The sequence below is a fragment of the Nanorana parkeri genome, unplaced genomic scaffold (genome assembly GCF_000935625.1).
Source record: "Nanorana parkeri isolate BGI_ZX_2015 unplaced genomic scaffold, ASM93562v1 scaffold2824, whole genome shotgun sequence".
NCBI lineage: Eukaryota > Metazoa > Chordata > Amphibia > Anura > Dicroglossidae > Nanorana > Nanorana parkeri.
Window position 1 is genome coordinate 69,404 of NW_017309092.1, and position 11,656 is coordinate 81,059.

At 50.4% G+C, this 11,656-nt stretch overlaps 1 pseudogene; it reads left to right on the forward strand.

Annotated features, from left to right (window-relative positions):
* The window catches only part of LOC108802357, a 38,594-nt pseudogene that overhangs the window by 8,724 nt on the left and 18,214 nt on the right, over positions 1-11,656 (forward strand).

The following is an 11,656-nucleotide window of genomic DNA, read 5'->3' on the forward strand; positions in this document are numbered from 1 at the left end:
GGAGGAGCCCCCCTCAAAGTGTCCGGAGTGCTGGGTAGCCTCGGATCCACCTACGGCTGCTCTGCAACGAGCTCCTGACTTTCTACACAAGACTTGAGGGATGTTATGATGACCCCTCCGACCTCCTGAAGCTCCTTGGAATCTTCTAGGACAGGGGTAGCCAACCAGCGGCTCCTCCAGCTGTGGGGGTGAAACTACAAATCCCACGATGCATCTCTCTCCGGGAGTGGTGGCTGCGAGAACGTTGCAATGCCTCATGGGATTTGTAGTTCCGCCACAGCTGGAAGACCGCTGGTTGGCTACCCCCTGTTCTAGGAAGTTGCTGAATTAGGATTAGAAGCCCGCACGCTGGCCATCAGAGTTTACCTCCGGTGCTAGAAGTAGAAGTAAAGTCTTTTGGGGGGGTTTTTTTGAGCAGCTCTCTACGGCTCTAAAAAAAAAAAAAAAATGAGCCAACTACCTAACGACTTACCTGTTCCGGCTCCCGAACGGCCGGGAAGAAGAAGCGCGCGCGCGTGCGCAAGTAGAGCGGAGAGAAAATGAAACTGGATGGACGCAGCCCCCGGGAGCACGCACGTGGGACCCGAGGAGTCTGCGGTGGATCAGAGGCCGGCGCCGGAGGGAATGTCGGAAACCGGTGGAATGAGGAAGATCATCGGAGCGAGAGGCATCAAATGAGGTTGACCGCAGCACGGTGGGGGAGGGGCTTTACTGTCACTTTAAGGCCTCCCCAACACTTAAAGGGGCAGCGGAGAATAAAGCTACACCGGCCATGTTGTAATTTAAGGTTACAAAAGGTGGAAGTGTTCCGTACGCACAACTCCTCTGGAAATGTCCGGCTTCTGTGATTGGCTGACTGATTGTTGACAAAGGGGGCGTCCCCGAGGTCGGGCGTCACCCCGCAGCGCGCGAGGTTGTCTTTTAGGATACTTGCCTGGCGGCCATCTTGGTGAGAGGAGGGGACGTTCGTGAGCAAGTGCCCGACTTTTCAGAGGGGGGGGCGACATTAAAATGAACGTAAGTCTTCCTTCCAACGGTGTCACCCGGGTGCTGGCCGCACCCCCCCCTAGTGAGTGCCACTGCCTCACGTCATATAGTTAACTAAAGGGATGCCGACATTGCACCTTTCCTCATTACACCACAGAAAGTCCACCTGCTGATTATAATGAACCGGACTCTTCCATTCAGGAACCGGTTTGGGAGGGGAAACGCTGCAACAAACGGCTTCTTCTTCAGAACCGAGGCGGAACCCGCAACATGGTTTGTTATGTCCACGCAACGTACATTGATCACCCAACGGGTCACATGGTGCTAAGAGCTCTGTGGGACACTGTTGTCACGGTGTTGTATTTCAGGACAACACATTACTTCCAGCTTCAGTCTTTATCCTCTGCATACATCAGATGATTCTGTCTGTGTACTGAGGTCAGAGATCCGATGTCTTTGTCATCCTTGGCCAGCTGCTCTCCTGGGAGGCTTACCCAATAATCCCTTGTCATAGGCAGGTCACTAGGGTGGCCACCTGTCCGGGATTCACCCGGACGGTCCGGGTTTTGAAGGCCGTGTCCGGGTTTCATGGCAGCAGAAACCCGGACACAAGATGTCAGGCAGACTGGGGCAACCAAAAATAAGATAGGGGCTACTGCACCCCGCAGGCGCCACCCCCAAGATTCACCCGGACAGTCCGGGTTTTGAATGCTGTGTCTGGGTTTCATGGCAGCAGAAACCCGGACACAAGGTGTCAGGCAGACAGGGGCAACCAAAATTAAGATATGGGCTACTGGCCCCCATTGAAAATAGTCTCAACTGTGATATTTACTTATGAATGGGCGGCGCTATGTACATATGAATAAGTCGCGACTCATTCTCCCCTAAAAACTTCCGTGCGTCCCTCGAGTGTTCGGGTTTCCATGGAAGAAAAGGTGACAACCCTAACAGGCCACACCTCACGTCCTCATCACAAAGTGCCGACGGCCCAGCAGCCATCATTGCACCGCAGGTCATAGATACACTTGCAGGTCAATTCTCACAACAGATACAACTTTATTATAAGGGGGCCGCAGTTCCTCCATTCCCCACTAGGTGGCGATCTGAACTACGCCGAGCGCAATGGATGGACAGGAAGTGATGTAAGTAAACAAACAGAAAGCTCCAGGTGAGTTGGGAGGAAGTAGAGAGGAGACATTGCTGGAACTGGCAGCAGATGAGGTAATGACATATATATATATATTGATTATAGCTGACATATACCGCAGCGCTGTACAGAGAACACAGTCACATCAGTCTCTGTACAGAGGAGCTTACACTCTAATGTCCCCTCCCCCACAGTCACATCAGTCTCTGTACAGAGGAGCTTACACTCAGTAAGGGACAATAAACGATCAATGATTGGATAGAGAAGACGGTTAATGTTTCATTCACATGGATCAGAATGTATAAGAAGCAGAACCCGCTGCACTGCGCAACGACGTCCTCCTAATGCTCATCTCATATCCATCTCTAGAGAGGAAAGGTCTCCACGGATCACATGACCACGTCCATGAAGCTGGGCCAGCAGCATAGTCACATGACCGGGAGGATGTTAGACCTCACCCTGGAGATCATCTACCTGCTGACCGGAGGGGTGAGGAGGATTCTGGGAGGTCACATGACATCACTCTAAGGATTCTGTAGGTCTGAGGAGGACTCTGCTCATAGTGATTGATGTTTTTATCAGGATTACGAAGTTGTGAAGAAGACATCTAATGAGAATCTGACCCCGAGTCATGAGCCCTCTCCGTCTTTCTTCCTGACACCTGAGACCACCAAGAAGCAGAAGATTCTAGAAGTCACCAGGAAGATGATGGAGCTGCTGACGGGAGAGGTGAGCGGTGCCGGGGATTCTGGGACATGATCCGGGAACAGACAAGGGGCGTGTCTGGGTGGTGACGGGAGAGGTGGGCGGTGCCGGGGATTCTGGGACATGATCCAGGAACAGACAAGGGGCGTGTCTGGGTGGTGACGGTATCATTGTGTGTGTCAGGTTCCTATAAGGTGTCGGGATGTCTCTGTCTATCTCTCCATGGAGGAGTGGGAGTATCTAGAAGGACACCGGGATCTCTACAAGGACGTGGTGATGGAGAATGCCCCGCCCCTCACATCACCGGGTAAGAGGAGACTGAGTTACTAATTATAGTAGACATGTCGGGTCTTCTTGGGGACTGAACTCTCTTGCATGTCTTGACTCCCAAGGGAAGTGTCTCTTGTCCTGGTGTCCCTATGGTGTAGGCCGCTCCTAATGTCCATTGCTGTCGTCTCTTCCATCGGCTGATCCATGTTTGTTTGTTGACTTCCTCGGTACAATTACTTGGCTATTAAGACGCTCTAGGAGGACACTAGAAAGTGCGACTTCTCCAGCTTGCGGACTTTATCCATTGGTGAAGCTCTGCTAGCACTCGGCGTAATGGTCAGGAGATGAAGTGTTCGGCCAAGAACATAGACGTGTCACCTATAGTGCCTATCCCGGTTAGAAGAGCTCTGACCCGCATCCTAGAGTTCACTCTACAAGCTCCTCCCTTGTCAGATTGGGAAGAGCAATAGCATGGCACACCTATACTGAGGTCCACCAACAGAAACCTATGGTGGTCAAAATGTTGTGAAGTGAGCCAACAACACCATGCCTCTGCTGCACAGACATCCCATAGAGTCCTATCAGCCCTGTTTACCTCTGTGAACTAAAGAGCTCCTCCCCTTATGTGATATTGGCTGGTTTGGTGGTATTGGCTGGTTTGGTGGTATTGTCTGGTTTGGTGGTATTGGCTGGTTTGGTGGGATTGGTTGGTTTGGTGGTATTGGCTGGTTTGGTGGTATTGGCTGGTTTGGTGGTATTGGCTGGTTTGGTGGTATTGGTTGGTTTGGTGGTATTGGCTGGTTTGGTGGTATTGGCTGGTTTGGTGGTATAGGCTGGTTTGGTGGTATAGGCTGGTTTGGTGGTATAGGCTGGTTTGGTGGTATAGGCTGGTTTGGTGGTATAGGCTGGTTTGGTGGTATAGGCTGGTTTGGTGGTATAGGCTGGTTTGGTGGTATAGGCTGGTTTGGTGGTATAGGCTGGTTTGGTGGTATAGGCTGGTTTGGTGGTATAGGCTGGTTTGGTGGTATAGGCTGGTTTGGTGGTATAGGCTGGTTTGGTGGTATAGGCTGGTTTGGTGGTATAGGCTGGTTTGGTGGTATAGGCTGGTTTGGTGGTATAGGCTGGTTTGGTGGTATAGGCTGGTTTGGTGGTATAGGCTGGTTTGGTGGTATAGGCTGGTTTGGTGGTATAGGCTGGTTTGGTGGTATAGGCTGGTTTGGTGGTATAGGCTGGTTTGGTGGTATAGGCTGGTTTGGTGGTATAGGCTGGTTTGGTGGTATAGGCTGGTTTGGTGGTATAGGCTGGTTTGGTGGTATAGGCTGGTTTGGTGGTATAGGCTGGTTTGGTGGTATAGGCTGGTTTGGTGGTATAGGCTGGTTTGGTGGTATAGGCTGGTTTGGTGGTATAGGCTGGTTTGGTGGTATAGGCTGGTTTGGTGGTATAGGCTGGTTTGGTGGTATAGGCTGGTTTGGTGGTATAGGCTGGTTTGGTGGTATAGGCTGGTTTGGTGGTATAGGCTGGTTTGGTGGTATAGGCTGGTTTGGTGGTATAGGCTGGTTTGGTGGTATAGGCTGGTTTGGTGGTATAGGCTGGTTTGGTGGTATAGGCTGGTTTGGTGGTATAGGCTGGTTTGGTGGTATAGGCTGGTTTGGTGGTATAGGCTGGTTTGGTGGTATTGGCTGGTTTGGTGGTACAGAAATCTTTATCTGTTATCTCCTCTATATTGGTGTTATGACGGCACACGGCTCACCATGGACTGACCAACACCTACGATAACTCCTGACTGTATTATTGATCTAATCCTTTTCACCCAACAGGCCAGCGTCACGTCTGGAATACCTCTGAGGGACATATTTTATCTCCAGGCTACACCACAAAGGACCGCGCCATTGCACAGCATCCTCCAGGAGACAACCATGTGACTCAACACACACATCACAGTGCTGATGAAAAAATATTTAGGTTTTCCGAGACCGATAACGGTTTTCAGTCTGAAAAATGTCTTCCTGTGAATCAAGGGCCTCAAACAAGTGAGCGTCCCTTTCCATGTGTAGAGTGCGGGAAAAGCTTCCCTTGGAAAGGACACCTTCTCACACACCAGAAAAGTCACACGGGCGAGCGTCCTTTTGCATGCTCAGAGTGCGGGAAATGTTTCATTCAAAAAGGAGATCTTCTTAGGCACCAAAAAAGTCACACGGGCGAGCGTCCTTTTCCATGTTCAGAATGCGGGAAATGTTTTATACAAAAAACAGACCTCCTTAGACACCAGAGGATTCACACAGGCGAGCGCCCTTATTCCTGCACAGAGTGTGGAAAATGTTTCACTCAGAAAGGAAGCCTTCTCACACACCAGAAAAGCCACATAGGCGAGCGTCCTTTCGCCTGTTCGGACTGCGGGAAAAGCTTCATCCAGAAAGGAGATCTTCTCAGGCACCAGAAAAGTCACAGCGGCGAACGTCCCTTTTCATGCTCGGAGTGCGGGAAATCTTTCATACACAAAGCGGACCTTCTTAGGCATCAGAGAAGTCACAAAGGAAAGGGTCCCTTTATATGTTCAGAGTGCGGGAAATGTCTCATTCGCAAAGCAGACTTTCTAACCCACCAAAGAAGACATATGGGCGATCGTCCTTTTTCGTGTATGGACTGCGGGAAATGTTTCACTCGGAAAGGAGACCTTCTTACGCACCAGAGGAGCCACACAGGGGAACGCCCTTTTTTGAGTTGAGTCCCAAATGCAAATGTGTGTATGGTCGCAGGCACACGGGCTTTTCAGAATCTGCTTTCTCCCCTCCAGACATTCAAACACACGAGCGGCGCTCAGACTGGATTTTCTTTTTTGAACTTCAAAAAGCTTTATTGGAATCAGATCAGACAGGCACAGAAGCATTACAGCCAAGAGGCCTAATCATAGGAGGTTTATGAGTGTGGGAAATGTCCATTTTGCGAATTGTTGGAACCTTGACCCACACTTTTTTAAGTATCTGTCCCCTATGCTATGGCCCCATTGTATGCTGAAATCCCCTCAATAAACACCCCGCCTGTCAGATCCTGTGTCCTCAGCCTCCGTGTCTTCTCTCACAGTGCTCCTAATTCATCACTAGATTTTCCCTTTACTGTTGAGAGATTACCAATTAACAGGAGTCACTGAAACCTGGACGTCCAGGATAAATGTGAGCGGGAATGTGCAATGTGTCATTAGGGTTTATGTATGAACATGTGTGCTGACTGCATATGGATGTATCGGGGGGGGTGTTTAATGTTTTTCCTTTATTAAATGACCGAGCGAGCCCTGATCTGCTTTTTTTTTTTTTTAACCAGCATCTATGCCAGGATATTGAGAGCCCTGAACCTGGAAGCGCTCAAAGATGAGCACTTCCGGGCTCATTCTCCACTCTCCGTTAGAGGAGGTTGGGAACGGAGGATGGCTGGAACCCTTGGCCATCCTGAACATGGCTCTCCACAGCGGCCTCAGGTTCAGGAGACTTTGACAGGGCTGAACCTGGAAGCGCTCAAAGATGAGCACTTCCGGGCTCATTCTCCACTCTCCGTTAGAGGAGGTTGGGAACGGAGGATGGCTGGAACCCTTGGCCATCCTGAACATGGCTCTCCACAGCGGCCTCAGGTTCAGGAGACTTTGACAGGGCTGAACCTGGAAGCGCTCAGAGATGAGCACTTCCACGTTCCTCTGTTCTTCACACGTTGGTGGTCTCACTTACAGCGAGCAGAGTGCACACAGACAGGAAGTGTTTATAGAAACTACGGACAGGAAGTGGTGGGATATACAAGGCAGGGAGCGCGTTGTATGGAAGCCGCGTGGGACATGTTTCAGTCACATTGATCACAATGTATGAGGAGCAATTTCTGCCACGTCTAATATCCATCTACTGTATCTAGAGGAGTGTCCTGTACAGATCACATGACCACAGCCATGAGGATGGGCGACAACCGGAGTCACATGACTCCGGAGATCCTGCACAAGGAGGGAGGGCAGGAGCGACCGGTCTTTATTACAGGAGGGGGCGGAGACAAGACCAGTCACCCTGCACAAGGTGAGAGAGCAGCAGTGAGCGGTCTTTATTACTGGGGGCAGCAAGCCGGCTTACACAAGAAGAACCCCCGGGTCTTTCAGATACGGGTTCGGTTGGTTTGCGAAGAGGTGTGCACACCGAAGACGATTCCTAACTCAAAGGGAAGGGGTAGGAAAGAAGAGCCGGGTACACTGGAGGAAAAATAGGGAGGACGAATTACACCGACGCACTCTTGTGACAGATTCCAACACAAACCTCAGAAGACTGGATACATCTTTGGGTCGCATTTCCTGTATTGTCCTGAAGATGGCGATCTCACGCACTGAGTACACACAGGAAGTCTCTATGGAAACCACAAACAGGAAGTTCCGGGTTAGAGGTGAATTGGGAGGAAGTAGAGAGGAGACATTGCTGGAACTGGCAGCAGAGGAGGTAATAAGATAATGTCCCCTCCCCCCCACAGTCACATCAGTCTCTGTACAGAGGAGCTTACACTCTAATGTCCCCTCCCCCACAGTCACACACCTATATATTGTATTGATATATATACATATCTGGCTGACTCTTGTAGGGTAACCCTTGCAGCAAATTCTGTTTATGATCCGTCCACAGAGAGAAGAGTCCTGGATAGGTCACATGACCACACCAGCGAGGATGGACGAGGACCGGGGTCACATGACCGGGAGGATACTGGACCTCACCCTGGAGATCATCTACCTGCTGACCGGAGAGGTGAGGAGGATTCTGGGAGGTCACATGACCTGACCGGAGAGGTGAGGAGGATTCTGGGAGGTCACATGACGTCACTCTTATCTCTATTCATAACACACAGACCTGACCGGAGAGGTGAGGAGGATTCTGGGAGGTCACATGACCTGACCGGAGAGGTGAGGAGGATTCTGGGAGGTCACATGACATCACTCTGATCTCTATTCATAACACACAGACCTGACCGGAGAGGTGAGGAGGATTCTGGGAGGTCACATGACATCACTCTGATCTCTATTCATAACACACAGACCTGACCGGAGAGGTGAGGAGGATTCTGGGAGGTCACATGACATCACTCTGATCTCTATTCATAACACACAGACCTGACCGGAGAGGTGAGGAGGATTCTGGGAGGTCACATGACATCACTCTGATCTCTATTCATAAAACACAGACCTGACCGGAGAGGTGAGGAGGATTCTGGGAGGTCTAGTCATGCCGTGCGTTGGTGATCACTTTTAGCTTTTGTTTTGGAATAGGATTATGAATTGGTGAAGAAGACGTCTAATGAGCGTCCGCCACCCAGCAGCCACGTCCCCTCCCCTCCTCGGTCCATGACACCTGAGAGGAACAAGAGGAAGATCCTAGAAGTCACCAAGAAGATGATGGAGGTGCTGACGGGAGAGGTATCTGACTGATCTGAAAGTTGAGGGAGAAGTTGAGATGTGTGTGAGGAGTGATCAGCGGTCCATGGATGAGAAGGGAGGAAGGATCATTATTAAGGAGGAGGAGTCTTCTCTAGAAAGAAGTGCGGGTAAGTAATAAACATTTAACACATTTGGACATTGATGGACAATCATTTGGCCTTGAAGGCATCTCCCGGACAATGCGGCTGGTTTATAACGTTGGAGATTCCAGTTATATCTGGAAAAGGAACCTTGTAAGTGTCATCTCTCTGTATGTCTTGTGTCTCCTCCTCCTTGTATTTCCTGTGTGTTGTCCCCCCTCGCCTTGTATATGATCCGGCCGGCACACAAGCCCTATCCAGCCTAGAAAGTGCATTCCATTCTGAATTTTTTACCCACCATTGTTCAGGCCCAAAGAGTTCAGGAGCCCAGGCCCCAAGAGTGAGGAGTCCAGGCCCCAAGAGTGAGGTGTCCAGGCCCAAAGAGTTCAGGAGCCCAGGCCCCAAGATTGAGGAGTCCAGGCCCCAAGAGTGAGGTGTCCAGGCCCCAAGAGTGAGGAGTCCAGGCCCCAAGAGTGAGGAGTCCAGGCCCCAAGAGTGAGGTGTCCAGGCCCCAAGAGTGAGGAGTCCAGGCCCCAAGAGTGAGGAGTCCAGGCCCCAAGAGTGAGGAGTCCAGGCCCCAAGAGTGACAAGAGTTCGGGAGCCCAGGCCCCAAGAGTTCGGGAGCCCAGGCCCCAAGAGTTCGGGAGCCCAGGCCCCAAGAGTTCGGGAGCCCAGGCCCCAAGAGTTCGGGAGCCCAGGCCCCAAGAGTTCGGGAGCCCAGGCCCCAAGAGTTCGGGAGCCCAGGCCCCAAGAGTTCGGGAGCCCAGGCCCCAAGAGTTCGGGAGCCCAGGCCCCAAGAGTGGGGAGTCCAGGCCCCAAGAGTGAGGAGCCCAGGCCCAAACATTCAGGAGCCCAGGAACATTTGTACTAGTCACTCCATACCACACACTCAGAAGAGGTCCATTTGTTGACTATCATGATGAGAGGGGTAGCAGTCCAGACCTACAACCAGGTCCATACACGTCTCTCTTTATCATCAACCCTCGTACTCCAATCCTGATCCCTCAGAACCTATTTCCTCTCTCATTGCCCCATTGGTATCCATTGGTCCGGTGCCATCATACACCTACTAGATGTGTTTCATTGCGTAGGCTTTTCCACCTGCTCTCAGCTTCTACAAGGTTCTTTATGGTCTGTCCTGGTGGCACAGCGTGGTGTAGCCACATGGACCCGTGCTGTCCATCTCTATTTGTGGTTTCATGTGGTGGTCTGGTCTGTGTTGTTCATTTGTTAAAACCAAGGAAAGCATGAAATGGACTGATAATGTCCACATACGTGGGTGGGCCTTGGGTCGGCCAGGACATCTTTGGGTCAAACCAAAAGAGGAACGTGATCGGGTTTTTGTGGCATTTTCTACGAGCGGTAGTGGTCTAAGTAAAGGGAGTTCATAGGGAACCACAGACACGGAACACCGCCCTTGTCATTCATACATCTTCTAGATCTCGTTTGCCGGTAAAGTTCTCGCCGTATTGGTCCTTGGGTTGAAGGACTCTAGATATTTGCCCTTCCTGTACCACCCAAGCTTTGTCATTCTACTTAGTCCTCCATTGCAGACTTTGATGAGCTCCATTAGGTTTCCTTAAACGTGGCTCTGTCCACTATACAGGAAATAGAAAGGCCACGGGGCCTAGCGTGATGGCCAATGCAACTTTATCAAAAATGATGGCTTGGCAAAATCTCATACATCCAAGGTGAGGTTCTCTCAATGCACGGGACACAGGTGACCACTCTGGAACCCATTTAGTAACACGTAGTCACGGTTTCGAGCGTGGTTTCTAGGACCTTCACCTTCTTCTGTTTATAACAAACTTACTTTACTGCAACATTGTTGAAATATTTCTTTTCCAACAGGTAGAGGTGGTGTCCAGAGTTCCTCTGAGGGACATCTTGGTTTATATTTCACAGAAGATGACGGCGTCACGCAGTATCCTCCATCGGTGAACCTTGATACTAGAAATGTCCATCACAGACTTGAATCTCCAGATCCGTCCAATCCTAAAGAGTCTTACGATGACTCACACCCCTTTCCCAAAATGACACATCCAAGACTTCACAGCGTGGATAGCGCCTCAGGTCTGTCTAACCCCCAGAGGTCATCTAATGGTAAATCAGAGTCGTCCCTTGCTGTAGACTCAAGGTCGCACACCACTGAGCATTCGATTCCATGTTCAGAGTGCGGGAAATGCTTCATGTGGAAAAGAGACTGCACAAGCGAGGGTCTTTTCTCATGCTCGGAGTGCAGAAGCTTCGCTCGCAAACAAGACTTTCCCGTGCAGGAGAAAATCCGCAAAGGTGAACGTCCGTTTTCCTGTTCAGAGTGCGGGAAATGCTTCATTCAGAAAGGAGACCTTCTTAGACATCAGAGGATTCACACGGGCGATCGTCCTTTTTCATGTGCGCAGTGCGGGAAATGTTTCACTCAGAAAGGAGACCTTCTTAGACATCAGAGGATTCACACGGGCGATCGCCCTTTTTCATGTTCAGAGTGCGGGAAGTCTTACATTCAGAAAGGAAATCTCCTCAGACACCAGAAAATGCACACGGGCAAACGTCCTTTTTCCTGTTCGCAGTGCGGGAAATCTTTTATTGAGAAAGGCGACCTTCTCAGACACCAGGGCAGTCACACAGGCGAGCATCGTTTTTCCTGTTCGGAGTGCGGGAAGAGCTTCCCGTGGAAAACGTACCTTCTTAGACACCAGAGAATTCACACGGGGGAGCGCCCTTTTTCCTGCTCGGATTGCGGGAAACGTTTCCTTCAAAAAAGGGACCTTCTTAGGCACCAGAAAAAGCACTGTATGAGCATCATTGCGGGAAATGTTTTGCCCTGAAAGGACATCTATAAATAGAGGCGTGGCGGCATTTCATATGGAGTTCCATCTGCAGAATAATTGTATACAGAATATTTTTATTTTTTTGCTTGCAAATGACTTTTGTTTCATTATTGAAGGAAATAATAAATATACTTTTTTTTAAACATTAGCTGTGCTATAACAATGACTCACCCACTCTGCCCCATCCCGC